Genomic DNA, 14123 nt, shown 5'->3' on the forward strand with positions numbered 1-14123 from the left:
ATTCTAGGGGAACAAATGATGTGACATGAATATTGTAGGGGAGGTCAACCATGCCGTCATCTTCCATAGTTCCTGCACTCTAAAGCTTCACCAATAATGATGATAGTTCGGTCTGATTCAAACTGCACTCAATGTGACTCCTTCTCCACTGTTACTTCTGACATGAATCGCAATTTGATCGCGCCATAGAAGTTGAGGGGATTGAACTCCCTCATCCTCAACCAATCTGGATTGCATCGTCAGGAGTTGGGGACCTGAGGTAGTGGAGATCCAACAGTCGGAGAGGCTGGTTGGATCGCTTTAGATGATCCTTGCTTGAAAACTACAGATGGGACAGGAGGAAGTGGATCGGATGAGGGATTAGGAGGAGCAGCGCTAGAACTCTTTTCAGCGCTAGGGCTGGCAGGATTGACGGAGGAATAAGTCTTGAAGGGGAGTTTTTTTCCCCAAAAGAGGGTGCACGTGGGACAACAGCCTAGGACTCATAGAGTACATCATCTTACGGTTGTAGGTAATTACCCTCCAGATCATACGGACAATTTGTTTAGTTGTGAGGATTAACGTGGAGCATCGTATGGTGCCTCCAATTAGTAAATATAAGATATATTAGGATCTTTCCAACACATTGTGCTTGCCAAAGGATAAAATATAAAAAGGAAAGGTGAAGATCACCGTGACTCTTGCATGAAGTATAAGACAAGCATAAAAGATAGGCCCTTCGCAGAGGGAAGCAGAGGTTGTCATGTGCTTTTATGGTTGGATGCACAAAATCTTAATGTGAAAGAACGTCACTTTATATTTCCACTTGTGATATGGACCTTTATTATGCAGTCCATCGCTTTTATTTCTTCCACATCACAAGATCGTATTTCTTCCACATCATTACTCTCCATAAGATCCATATGATCTCTTTATTTCTTTTTATTTCTTCTCCTTTATTCTATTCCCTCAAGATCATAGCAAGATAATCAAGCCCTTGACTCAACACTAATCTTTATGATATAAAGCGCACGGACTCGATTACATAGATGGATCATAAAGCAAAACTCACAACTAGATCATACTAAAACTTTATTCTACTAGATCAATAAATTACCAAAAGGATCGAACTAAGAAAAATGGTAAAGATAAATGTGTGATGTTGATACAATACCGGGGCACTCCCCCAAGCTTGGCAGTTGCCAGGGGAGTGCCCATACCCATGTGTTTATGTCTCCTTCTTCGGGGGTGGTGATGTGATATTCTTGGCGATGATGCCCTTCAGGATATGGTTCTCTTCTTCAAGCTTATTGACTTGCCACTTGAGGTCCATTATTTCCTTACGGAGCTTGCCCGTAACGGCTAGATCTCCTTTCACCCATGGATGTTGCATAGCTGCTGGAGAACAAATAACACTCGTTTTCATATTTTCATAAGAAAGAAATCTAACATTGGAAGGGATGAACGAGTTTGGAATGGCTAAGCTCTGAAGTCCCCCCATCGTGAATCTAGCTCGCAAACGAGAAGTAACTTCTTGATCCTCTTCCATGGCATCTATCCTTTTCAAGTCGGCCTCCATCTCTTCTTTCGTTGATGGACCAAAGTGGTCAGCATCGCTATTTGCTCTTGGCCCCGGTGCCGGATGAGACACCCGGCTCTCCCCGACTGACTCTTGAGAAGACATCTTGCTCTAAATCTGCAGCAAAAACAGCTCGAAACAAAAACAGAGGATGTTTGCGTGGTACGGTGGTCAAAACCTTCGTGAGATTATATAGTGAATTTTTACCAACCAAAATAAGTATCGTTCAAGAAAACGGAGTCCGGAGAGCACACGAGGTGCCCACGAGGCAGGGCGCGCGCCCAGGGGGGTAGGGCGCGCCCTCCACCCTCGTGTCCTTCCCGGTCTGGCTCTTATTTTCCTATTTTCTTAAATATTCCAAAACGGAGAAAAATTGCCATTAGAACTGTTCTGGAGTCGGTTTGCTTACCGTACCACGTACCTATTCCTTTCCGGAGTCTGAAATGTTCTGGAAAGTGTCCCTTATGTATTCCTCTAGGGTTACGGTTTCAATAACATTAGTTTCAAAATTTATGGGATTACCTAAGATATAATGTTTGATTCTTTTACCGTTTACCACCCTCGGATTTGTGCCTTCGAAGTTGTTGATTTTTATGGCACCGGAACGGTAGACCTCCTCGATAACGTAAGGACCTTCCCATTTAGAGAGGAGTTTTCCTGCAAAAAAAATCTTAAATGAGAGTTGTAAAACAATACATAATCACCTACATTAAACTCACGCTTTTGTATCCTTTTATCATGCCATCTTTTAACTTTTTCTTTAAACAGTTTGGCATTCTCGTAGGCCTGGGTTCTCCATTCATCAAGTGAGCTAATTTCAAAAGGCCTCTTTTGACCGACAAGTTTAAAGTCATAGTTGAGGTCTTTAATAGCCCAATATGCCTTATGTTCTATTTCAAGAGGTATGTGACGTGCTTTACCATAAACCATTTTATATGGAGACATACCCATAGGATTTTTGTATGCAGTTCTATAAGCCCATAATGCATCATCAAGTTTCTTGGACCAATTCTTTATAGATCTATTAACAGTCTTTTGCAAAATTAATTTAAGCTCTCTATTACTCAATTCTACTTGACCACTAGACTATGGATGATATGGAGATGCAATTCTATGATTAACATCATACTTAGCAAGCATTTTACGGAAAGCACCATGAATAAAATGTGAACCACCATTAGTCATTACATATCTAGGAACTCCAAACATTGGAAAAATAACTTCTTTAAGCATCTTAATAGAGGTGTTATGATCAGCACTACTAGTTGGAATAGCTTCTACCCACTTAGTAACGTAATCAATAGCAACTAAAATATGTGTATACCCATTAGAGCGAGGAAACAATTCCATATAATCAAAGCCCCAAACATCAAATGGTTAAATAACAAGTGAATAATTCATAGGCATTTCTTGACGTCTACTAATATTACCAATTCGTTGACATTCATCACAAGACAAGACAAACTTACGGGCATCTTTGAAGAGAGTAGGCCAATAAAAAACGGATTGCAATACCTTATGTGAAGTTTTGTCTCCAGCATGGTGTCCTCCATAAGCCTCGGAGTGACACTTGCGTAGGATCTGTTCCTGTTCATGCACAGGTACACAACGTCTAATAACACCATCTACTCCTTCTTTATAAAGATGTGGGTCATCCCAGAAGTAGTGTCTTAAATCATAGAAGAACTTTTTCTTTTGCTAGTATGTGAAACTAGGTGGTATAAACTTAGCAACAATATAATTAGCATAATCAGCATACCATGGAGCAGTATGAGAGGCATTTATGACAGCTAATTATTCATCAGGAAAGCTATCATCAATAGGTAGTGGGTCATCAAGAACATTCTCTAACCTAGACAAGTTGTCTGCAACGGGGTTCTCAACTCCCTTTCTATCAATAATATGCAAATCAAATTCTTGTAGCAAGAGAACCCATCTAATAAGTCTAGGTTTAGCATCTTTCTTTTCCATAAGATATTTAATAGCAGCATGATCAGTGTGAACAGTTACTTTAGAATCAACAATATAAGGTCTGAACTTATCACAAGAAAATACAACTGGTAAAAATTCCTTTTCAGTAATAGCATAATTTCTTTGGGCACTGTCTAGAGTTTTACTAGCATATTGAATAACATTTAATTTCTTATCAACTCTTTGTCCTAGAACAGCCCCTACAACATAATCACTAGCATCACACATAATTTCAAATGGTAAATTCCAATCAGGAGGTTGAATAATAGGTGCAAAAACCAAAGCTTTCTTAAGTATTTCAAATGCTTCTACATAGTCATCATCAAAGACAAAAGGGACATCTTTTTGTAAGAGGTTAGTCAGAGGCCGAGAAATTTTAGAAAAGTACTTAATGAACATCCTATAAAAACCAGCATGACCAAGGAAACTTCTTATACCTTTAATGTCCTTGGGACATGACATCTTTTCAATAGCATCAACTTTAGCTTTATCAACTTCAATACCTCTTTCAGAAATTTTATGCCCCAAGACAATACCTTCATTAACCATAAAGTGACACTTCTCCCAATTCAAGACAAGATTAGTTTCTTCACATCTCTGCACAAATCGATCAAGGTTGCTTAAGCAATCATCAAAAGAAGTTTCGTAAATGGAGAAATCATCCATGAATACCTCAACAATCTTTTCACAGAAGTCAGAGAATATAGCAGTCATACATCTTTGAAAGGTATCAGGTGCATTACATAAACCAAAAGGCATACATCTATAAGCAAAGGTACCAAAAAGGCAAGTAAAAGTTCTCTTTTGGTGATCCTCTTTTGATACATGAATTTGAGAGAAACCAGAATAACCATATAGAAAGCAAAAATGTGTATGTTTGGATAATCTTTCTAGCATTTGATCAATAAAAGGTAACCGGTAATGATCCTTTTTAGTAGCTTTATTTAATTTGTGGAAATCAATTACCATTCTATAACCTGTAACAATTCTTTGTGGGATAAATTCATCTTTATCATTAGGAACAACAATAATACCTCCTTTCTTAGGGACACAATGGACATGACTTACCCACTGACTATCAGCAACAGGATAAATTATACCTGCCTCCAGAAGCTTTAGTATTTGTTTTCTTACCACTTCTTTCATCTTAGGATTTAACCGTCGTTTGTGATCAACAACCAGTTTAGCATCCTTCTCCAATTTTATTTTGTGCCAGCATAATGTGGGACTAATGCCTTAAGATCATCCAGAGTATATCCAATAGCAGCACGTTGCTTCTTCAGAGTTTTCAATAATTTCTTTTCTTAAAGCTTTGAAAGGTTAGCACTAATAATAACAAGATATATCTCTTTCTCATCAAGATAAGCATATTTGAGAGTATAAGGTAAAGGTTTAAGCTCAAACACGGGATCACCCTTGGGTGGAGGAGGATCCCCTAGGATTTCAATAGGCAAGTTGTGTTTCAAAATAAGTCCCTGTTTAAATAATACTTCATCTATTTCCCTTCTTTCATTCATAAACATATCATTTTCATGGTCTAGCAAATATTGCTGTAAAGGATCACTAGGAGGAACGGAAATAGAAGCAAGACAAGTAATTTCATCTTTACTAGGCAATTCTTTATCATGGGGTTGTCTATGAAATTTAGCAAAATTAAACTCACGATACATATCCCCTAAACCAACAGAAACAATATCCTTATTGCAGTCTATCTTAGCATTAACAGTATTCAAGAAGGGTCTACCAAATATAATGGGACAAAAATCATCTTGTGGGGAACGAAGAACAAGAAAATCAGCAGGGTATTTAACTTTCCCACACAAGACTTCAACATCTCTAACAATCCCAACTGGTGAAATAGTATCTCTATTGGCAAGCTTAATACTAACATCAATCTCTTCTATCTTAGTAGGTGCAATATCATGCAAAATTTCTTTGTATAAGGAATGAGGTATTGCACTTGCACTAGCACCCATATCAAATAAGCCACGATAACAATGATCTCCTATTTTAACAGAAATAACAGGCATGCCTACAACAGGTCTATGTTTACTTTTAGTATCAGGTCTAGCAATTCTAGTAGATTCATTGCGGAAGTAAATAACATGCCCATCAATATTATCAGCCAAGAGATCTTTAACCATAGCAACACTAGGTTCAACTTTAATTTGCTTAGGGGGTTTAGGTGTCTAAATATTACTTTTGTTAACCACAGTTGAAGCTTTAGCATGATCCTTTATTCTAACTGGGAAAGGTGGTTTCTCAATATAAGCAGTAGGAACAACAGGATCATTATAAGTGATAATATTTTCTTCAACTTTAATAGGTGCAACTACTTTTACTTAAATGGGAGTATTATATTTAAACCACTTCTCCTTAGGGAGATCAACATGAGTAGCGAAGGATTCACAGAAAGAAGCTACTATCTCCGAGTCAAGTCCATATTTAGTGCTAAATTCACGGAAAGCAATGGTATCCATAGAAGATTTAACACAATCAAACTTAGGTGTTATACCAGACTTCTTACCTTCATCGAGGTGCCAATCTTCAGAGTTGCGTTTACTTCTTTCCAATAAATCCCATTTGAATTCAATAGTCTTCATCATAAAAGATCTAGTACAAGAAGTACCGAGCATGGAGCGATTACTGAGAGAAAGCCGAGCATAATTTTTTTGAATAATCATTTCTTTTGAGAGCTCATGATTGGGGCATGAATATAACATTGACTTAAGCCTCCCCCAAGCTTCAGCGATGCTTTCTCCTTCGCGAGGCCAAAAATTATACATATAATTACGATCATGATGAACAAGATGCATAGGATAAAACTTCTGATGAAATTCCACTTTCAATCGTTGGTAGTTCCATGATCCAATATCATCGCATAGCCTAAACCATGTCAATGTATCTCCCTTCAAAGATAAAGGGAAGACCTTCTTCTTGATAACATCCTCGGGCATACCTGCAAGCTTAAATCATCCACAAACTTCATCCACATAGATTAGGTGCAAATCGGGATGTAATGTTCCATCACCTGTGAAAGGATTAGCTAGCAGTTTCTCAATCATACCAGAAGGAATTTCAAAGTAAACATTTTCAGTAGGTTCAGTAGGTTGAGGAGCAACTCTTTGCTCTACTGGTCGGGGTGAAGATACCCCGAACAAGCCCCTCAAAGGATTATGTTCCATAGTAACAAGTGACAGTAAATTTCAGCACACTATATAATTTTTTCCTTACCGAATTCAACCTACCAAAGGCGCTTCACTCCCCGACAACGGCGCCAGAAAAGAGTCTTGATGACCCACAAGTGTAGGGGATCTATCGTAGCCTTTTCGATAAGTAGGAGTGTCAAACCCAATGTGGAGCAGAAGGAAATGATAAGCGGTTTTCAGCATGGTATTTTCTACAAGCACTGAAATTATCGGTAACAGATAGTTTTCTGATAAGGTAATTGGCAACGTGTAACAAATAGTAAAACTAAATAAGGTGTAGCAATATGGCCCAATCCTTTTTGTAGCAAAGGACAAGCCTGGACAAACTCTTATATAAAGTAAAGCACTCCCTAGGACACATGGGAATTATCGTCAAGCTAGTTTTCATCACATTTATATGATTCGCGTTCGATACTTTGATAATTTGATATGTGGGTGGACCGGCGCTTGGGTACTGCCCTTACTAGGACAAGCATCCCACTCATGATCAAACCCTATTGCAAGCATCCGCAACTACAACAGAAGTATTAAGGTAAACCTAACCATAGCATGAAACATATGGATCCAAATCAGCCCCTTACGAAGCAACTCATAAACCAGGGTTTAAGCTTCTGTCACTCTATCAACCCATCATCTACTTATTACTTCCCAATGCCTCCCTTTAGGCCCAAACAATGGTGAAGTGTCATGTAGTCGACATTCACATGACACCACTAGAGGGATCACAACATACATCTCATCAAAATATCGAACGAATACCAAATTCACATGACTACGTATAGCAAGACTTCTCCCATGTCCTCAGGAACAAACATAACTCAAATCATATTCATGTTCATAATCATAGGGGTATTAATATGCATAATGGATCTAAACATATGATCTTCCACCAAGTAAACGAACTAGCATCAACTACAAGGAGTAATCAACACTACTAACAACCCACAAGCACCAATCTGAGGTTTGGATACAAAGAATGGGTACACGAGAGGAACTAGGGTTTGAGATGAGATGGTGCCGGTGAAGATGTTGATGGAGATTGACCCCCTCCCGATGAGAGGATCATTGGTGAGGACGATGGTGATGATTTTCCCCTCCCGGAGGGAAGTTTCCCCGGTAGAACAGCACCGCCGGAGACCTAGATTGGTTGCGCCAAGGTTCCTCCTCGTGGTGGCGGAGTTTCATCCCGTGAGCTTTCTTATGATTTTTTTCCTCGACGAAAGACTCCATATAGCCAAAGATGGGCATCAGAGGGCCACCAGGGGCCCACGAGGCAGGGGGCGCACCCAAGAGGGTAGGGCACGCCCCCACCCTCATGGACGGTGGGTAGCCTCCCTCTGGTACTTCTTTCGCCCAATATTTTTTATATATTCTGAAAATAATTCCCGTGGAGTTTCAGGACTTTTGGAGATGTGCAGAATAGGTCTGTAATATTTGCTCCTTTTCCAGCCCAGAATTCCAGCTGCCGGCATTCCCCCTCTTCATGTAAACCTTGTAAAATAAGAGAGAATAGGCATAAATATTGTGACATAATGTGTAATAACAGCCCATAATGCAATAAATATCGATATAAAAGGATGATGCAAAATGGACATATCACATGCCTCGTTGGCCTGGACGCGCGTCGGAGCAAGGCGAAGCGGCGACGGATGGGACGGGCTTCGTTGCCATCCCCGATATAGCAAGAGGACACCTAAGTAGCGCATTTATTGCGTTTTGTCCTGTAATATCAGGCGATAAACTCGACTACTATACAACTTTCCATCTCCAGTGTGCCACTGTGGCAGACCCTTTGACTATAAAAGGAGGCCCGCGGCGTACGGTGAGAGGATTCAGACTTTTTGGACCCTGCATGCTTTGTAGATAGTCCAAGAACACAAGATAAACACAAACCAGCAGGAGTAGGGTATTGCACATCACTTGCGGCCCGAACCTGGATAAACTCCCCCGCGTTGATCTTCTAAACTCGCTCTTTCCACAGCCCCGCGCCCGCCAACCGTAGAAGGGATTCCCTGTGATCCCATAGGTGTCGTTCTCACCTACAGATTGACAAACATAGCATTAGTCAATGATGCAAATCATGAAATAATTAAGAAGGGAAGAGAAGAGAAGATTCATATATAAATATACTATCCTAGAAATCTTTTGTGATTGTGAGCCCTCATCAAAATATTATATGCCAAAATTGTTGACGTTGGACAAGGAAGACAACTTAATGGTTTATGTTTGTTTATATTCACACAGAAGTCATATTGTCATAGATCCTTCAACATGTGGTGCTTGCCCCTATCTTTGCTAGCCAAAAAAATTCCGCACTAAGTAGGGATACTACTTGTGCATCCAAAAACCCTTAAACCCAAATCTTATTTTCAAGTGTCCACGATACCTACCTAGGGATTGAGCAAGATCCCTCAAGTAAGTTGTCATCGGTGCAAAAAGGCAATAAAAAATGCTTCTAAAAGTGTGAGATCATTTAGTGTAAGAGAAAATTGAGCATTGCACGAACTTGTGATGGTGAAGGATAAAGGCGACAGACTGCATAATAAAGGTCAATATCACAAGGGGCAATGCAACGTGACGTTCTTTTGCACTAAGGTTTGAGCATACAAACAAATGAGCGCATGGCAACCTCTGCTTCCCTCTGCGAAGGGCCTATCTTTTACTTTTATGTATTTATTTACTTTTATGCAAAGAGTCAAAGTTTTCCTTCTTTTCCTTTTTATTTTTCTCCCTTGGTAAGCATCATGTGGCGAGGAAAGATCTAGGCACATATGTCTAGTTGAATATAGATAGCATGAGTTATTATTGTTGACATCACCCTTGAGGTGAATATGTTGGGAGGCAAAACTATAATCCCCTATCTTTCTATGTGTCTGGTTGAAACGTTTTGCTCATGGGTATGCAGTGAGTGTTAGCAATCACTAGTAAAAGTGTCCGTGCGTTTCAACGGGCGAACAACAAAAACTCACGACAATTATAATGGCCACCATAAAACGATTCAAGTAAATCAGATTGAGCCAACTAATGTAAATCCTACAAATCAAATCAATACTTAAGAATAACTCATACAAGAAAGAGGAACCTGAGCTTAGAAAAAAAGAGGAACTTGCACACCATCCTGCCTTAATGGACACTCCTTCTGGCGCTGCTAGTGGCCACCGCTGTGCCTCCCTATCCTCGTGGGCAGACGTGGGGAAGGAGTAGATCCTGAGATCAAGGAGGCAGTGGACGGGAGCAGCCACTCAAGAAAAAGAACCATCCAAAAACATTTAATATTAGTATAAAGGATGCTACAATTTTCAGAATGCTGGCAGAGGCTAGAGCTACCATCCCGATATTCTATTGCTACATATACTAATATCAACACTTCAGTATAGCAATATAACTTATGTGGCGCTCACCCAAAAAATTAGTACACAAAAGGGCATGGAGTAAAAAAACATCTTCCAAAATCATCTACTGGAAAAATAAATTAAAAGGACAATGTGTACCCACATGGGGATCAATGTTTTGTTTTAATGTTCTATGAAGAGGTTGTGGCTCATGCCTCATGACATTTACAATAGGAAAATTCAGATCATCTGTAGGTGCTAGCACTTTGCAAAAGCCTACAAATCCAGTTTGGCTCCTCCAGTTAGTTCATGGTGTGCCGCCGCCTGCAGAAATAAGTCAAGAGCCAACACATCCTTCGATGCCCGGTAGTGTGCCTAGCAATACAAATTTCACATATTACATGCCAGCTTCTATACCACATTCGATGAATCAGGGAGGTGTAGTACCTTTCTAATATTTGCATACCACAATTTGGATAAGGTAAAATTTAATTTTGATAACATTTGTGATGCTGGCTCAAGTGTGTATCAACCTCATCAGGGATTCCACCACAAGCTTTGAGAACAGAGAAAATTTGTCTTCCAACAACTTGGCTGGCCTTGGTTGCTCTAGACTCCACAGCCAGGCCTGCAATTTTCATTTGGCGGTGTTCATCAGTCCACAAAGTAAATGGGTAATGATATGAAGGGGTAATATGATAGCCAACCATTGTCAAGAATCTAGACTATATGGTTAAGAAGGACCGAGGTGATTCTGTGCATGGTCATGATGACAATTGACCCTGAGAAATGATGTTGTAGTGTGTTATGGATTAGGTTATTGGTTTCATTGTCCACCGAAGCAGTGGCTTCGTCCAGGACTAGTTTCTTGGTGCGCCTAAGAATCGCCCTACCAACACATAAGCTGACAATGGCCCATGCTCTAGTTTTGTCCATTCTCTACCACTTCGAGGGTAACTTTGAATTTCATAAATTTCCGAAGAAGCAAGACTACCAAAATATGAACTGTATGGTACAATATAGAGCAGACCTGGTGAGTCAAGTTTTAGCTCCTTTCTCCGAACTTCATCTCATAGCTGACAGTAATCCAAGGCCTTAAATGTTGAATAATATTTTTTAGATAAGTTAGGAAGATCATAGGGCCTCTGCATTTGAGAAATGCACACAACCATATTGTGGAGACATATCAAACTAAAAAACAATTGCGAGCACTTTAAAAGAGGGCCCTCTATTTTTGTTATTTTTAATTCACCATGACCACTTTGCGCACACGCAGATGTAATCAACATAACAACATCTGTATTCATCAACCTGTGAGATGGAAATCAGGAGCCATATTTGTGAACTGAGATGTTAATTGTGAACCATCTCTTAAGCTTGCCTGCTGAAGTAAGCCACTGTTTTCAATTTCCAACAGGTCAAATTTTCATGTTGGTTCTAGGGATATTTTTCATCCTGAAATTTTTTGTTAACATATAGATATAAAATCATACTGATTGTACAGGATCTAAAATATCTCAACACCTTTTACCGGAAATGATATGGATATCATACTCGTGTATTCAGTGATGGCCTAGTGTACACAAAAAAGTCAATCACACACCAAACATTGGGAATGCATAGCCTGTTGGAGGCTCGAATATAAATAAGCTAGAACCATGTCATGTGAATTATCAACAAAAAATTACGACTCCCTTTGGCTGTTGGTACATCAAAATGCAAATTACTTATGACAATCCACTATGCAAATTATCTATGATAATAATCTGAATCAACGAAATTACACTCATGCAGAGCAACTACACTGTTTAGTCTCAAGGGACATAGAATATGTAGAAATAACTTTCAACATTCACACATAATAAGCATGTACATGAGAAAGGAAAAAATGCCTACTTGTATTGGCAACTTTCTGCGACCATTCCCTCAAGCAGGTCAATGGTCTACTTAAGAGAATGCCCGCAGTTTGGTCTATGGAAGAAGAAATCGCTGCCTAGCTGGGAAACACCTAAACATGAGGTGAACATAGGTTGATCCACCTGAATGGATATAAACATTAAATTGGCATAAAGTGGTAATTGAACTTGGAATCAAGCACTGGCATATGGAAGCATTGAAAAAGATAGAGAATCACAATACCTGGGACTCAATAGTTTCTTCAGGAAAAGTACCCAGCTATCTTGAGATCTTAGGTTCTGCAACCCCAAACCAATATAACAATAGAACAAATTATAATGGTGGGTGTACCGAAATGTGTTCTCTTCTGCATTGAACAAAAAAATAAGAAACCAACAAAGAATCATAAAATTAAAAATATAGCTAAGATGATAATAAGAAAATATAGAACATTCTTTCTCCTCTCTATATGCATGGATATACACATCATAGAACTGTTATATTATATCATACCATGCTACACAATATTTATCCTTTTTCATAATTCAAGCTTCAAAGAAATAGCTAATAAAAAGGTATTGAAAATGTCGATGATGTAGTTCCAAATAGGATCTAACTTGGCTCAAGCATTACATTATCAGAGCATACATGTAGTTTTTGATGGGATCCATAAAATAATCTAAGATACAATCAAAAATTGGTTGGGTCACATTAAGCCAAACTAGACACCCCAAAGACTTTGGACATCATAGTAAGTGCTTACTTCTTCTTAATGGCAAAATACATATGTACGGAGGCTGTAACTTAGCTGCTTTTCAGCCAGAACGGGATGACAAACTAAGTCCAACAAACTAATTAGACACATGGCTCTTAAAACCTCATTGGTAGCATTGCTGGCATCCAGCTACTGGCATGTATGTGGAAGCAACATGCAAGAAGCTAACTACCACATCAGGGATCTTAGGATGCTCCATGCTTCCGCAGCAAGTTCAATTTCCTGTAAGTGATCTTGGAGCAATGAAATCAAGTATCTCATCTGTACTGTATCCATACAACAGCGATCTATAGATATCTATTCTTATGCCAAAAAATCAAGTATGAGATTTGGGATTCAGAGTACAGATCTTTAGAGAGATAAATTTTCTTTCACAGCAAAAGCCATCTGAACCAAGTTTGATGCCCACTAAAAAAACACTATGTTTAATGCATGCATCTCCCAATGAAACTTATATGAAGATAAACGAAGCAACATGATGATAGAAATCTAGAGATGGCACTAATTGCTCTACTCGGTGTCATCTGTAGTTAGTAGGTAAATAAGCACACCCATGTGAACTTGAGGTCCTAGATAGTTTGTAAAAATTCTCATATCACTAGACTGCCCCTTTAAACCCAAGCTGAAATACATACTGCCAATCCATGCAGCTGTACCACTGACATAACATGTGGAATTCACATGGGAAGAAGAACATCAAATAGGTGCTTGCAATGCGCACGCGGGGGGGGGGGGGGGGGGGGGGGGGGGGGGGGGGATCTCAATAGATGAGGAGTTCCTAAGGGGATACCACCAGATGAGGGGGAGTTCCTGCTGGCCTCGGCTCCTCTATCCGGCCAGAAGGAGTCGCCATTGCCGCCGACGGAGCATGTTGTGCTGGGAGAGGGGAGGGGTGAACGGGTTAGGAATCTAGATCGAGCTTTTTTTGTGGGGTTGGAATCTAGATCGAGCTGGGGGAGGGGAGGGGCGGCGGGGTTGGTGGTGGTAGATGATGCGGGCGCCGGGGGGCGAGGGGGAATGGAGGTTGACCAACCATTGGTCGGCCGCCTCCGACAAGAGGGACGACGAGAAGGATGACGGGGTGGGTCGCCGCCGCTGGCGCCAGAGGCATGGAGTACGAGAGGAGGCATGTGATTTTTTTTCGAATGGCGAACCATTTTCACTTTTGTACATGAGCACAGGTTGAATATCAAATAACACAGGGACTTCTTCGCAAATTGCCGCGACGGTGAACCTGGCTGACTCAACCTGTGTTTTATTATTAGGGAAATATAGAAGACTATATGATGGTTGAGTATGTGGACTTTCCTAAAGGCTCCGATACGTTACCCTTCCTAAAAATATGATGAATTGAAGTTGCAAAGTTGACTGAGAACATAGTT

At 39.9% G+C, this 14123-nt stretch overlaps 1 long non-coding RNA gene across 4 annotated transcripts; it reads right to left on the bottom strand.

Annotated features, from left to right (window-relative positions):
• Nucleotides 1-8353: 8353 nt before the first annotated feature.
• Nucleotides 8354-13894, bottom strand: LOC125508453 (uncharacterized). Of its 4 annotated transcripts, XR_007283498.2 has the most exons (7): nucleotides 13532-13894; nucleotides 12210-12333; nucleotides 11967-12109; nucleotides 11101-11164; nucleotides 10518-10698; nucleotides 9821-10445; nucleotides 8354-8777 (listed from the first exon to the last, which is right to left on the bottom strand). It is a non-coding gene; the product is annotated as an uncharacterized LOC125508453 (long non-coding RNA). The 4 variants fall into 4 exon arrangements; XR_007283499.2 differs by lacking the exon at nucleotides 11101-11164 and having other exon boundaries at nucleotides 8763-8777; nucleotides 13535-13892; XR_007283497.2 differs by lacking the exon at nucleotides 11101-11164 and having other exon boundaries at nucleotides 8763-8777; nucleotides 13532-13891.
• Nucleotides 13895-14123: the final 229 nt, after the last annotated feature.

The sequence above is a fragment of the Triticum urartu genome, chromosome 5A (genome assembly GCF_056163025.1).
Source record: "Triticum urartu cultivar PI428250 chromosome 5A, HENAU_Tu73, whole genome shotgun sequence".
In the NCBI taxonomy this organism is placed as follows: domain Eukaryota; kingdom Viridiplantae; phylum Streptophyta; class Magnoliopsida; order Poales; family Poaceae; genus Triticum; species Triticum urartu.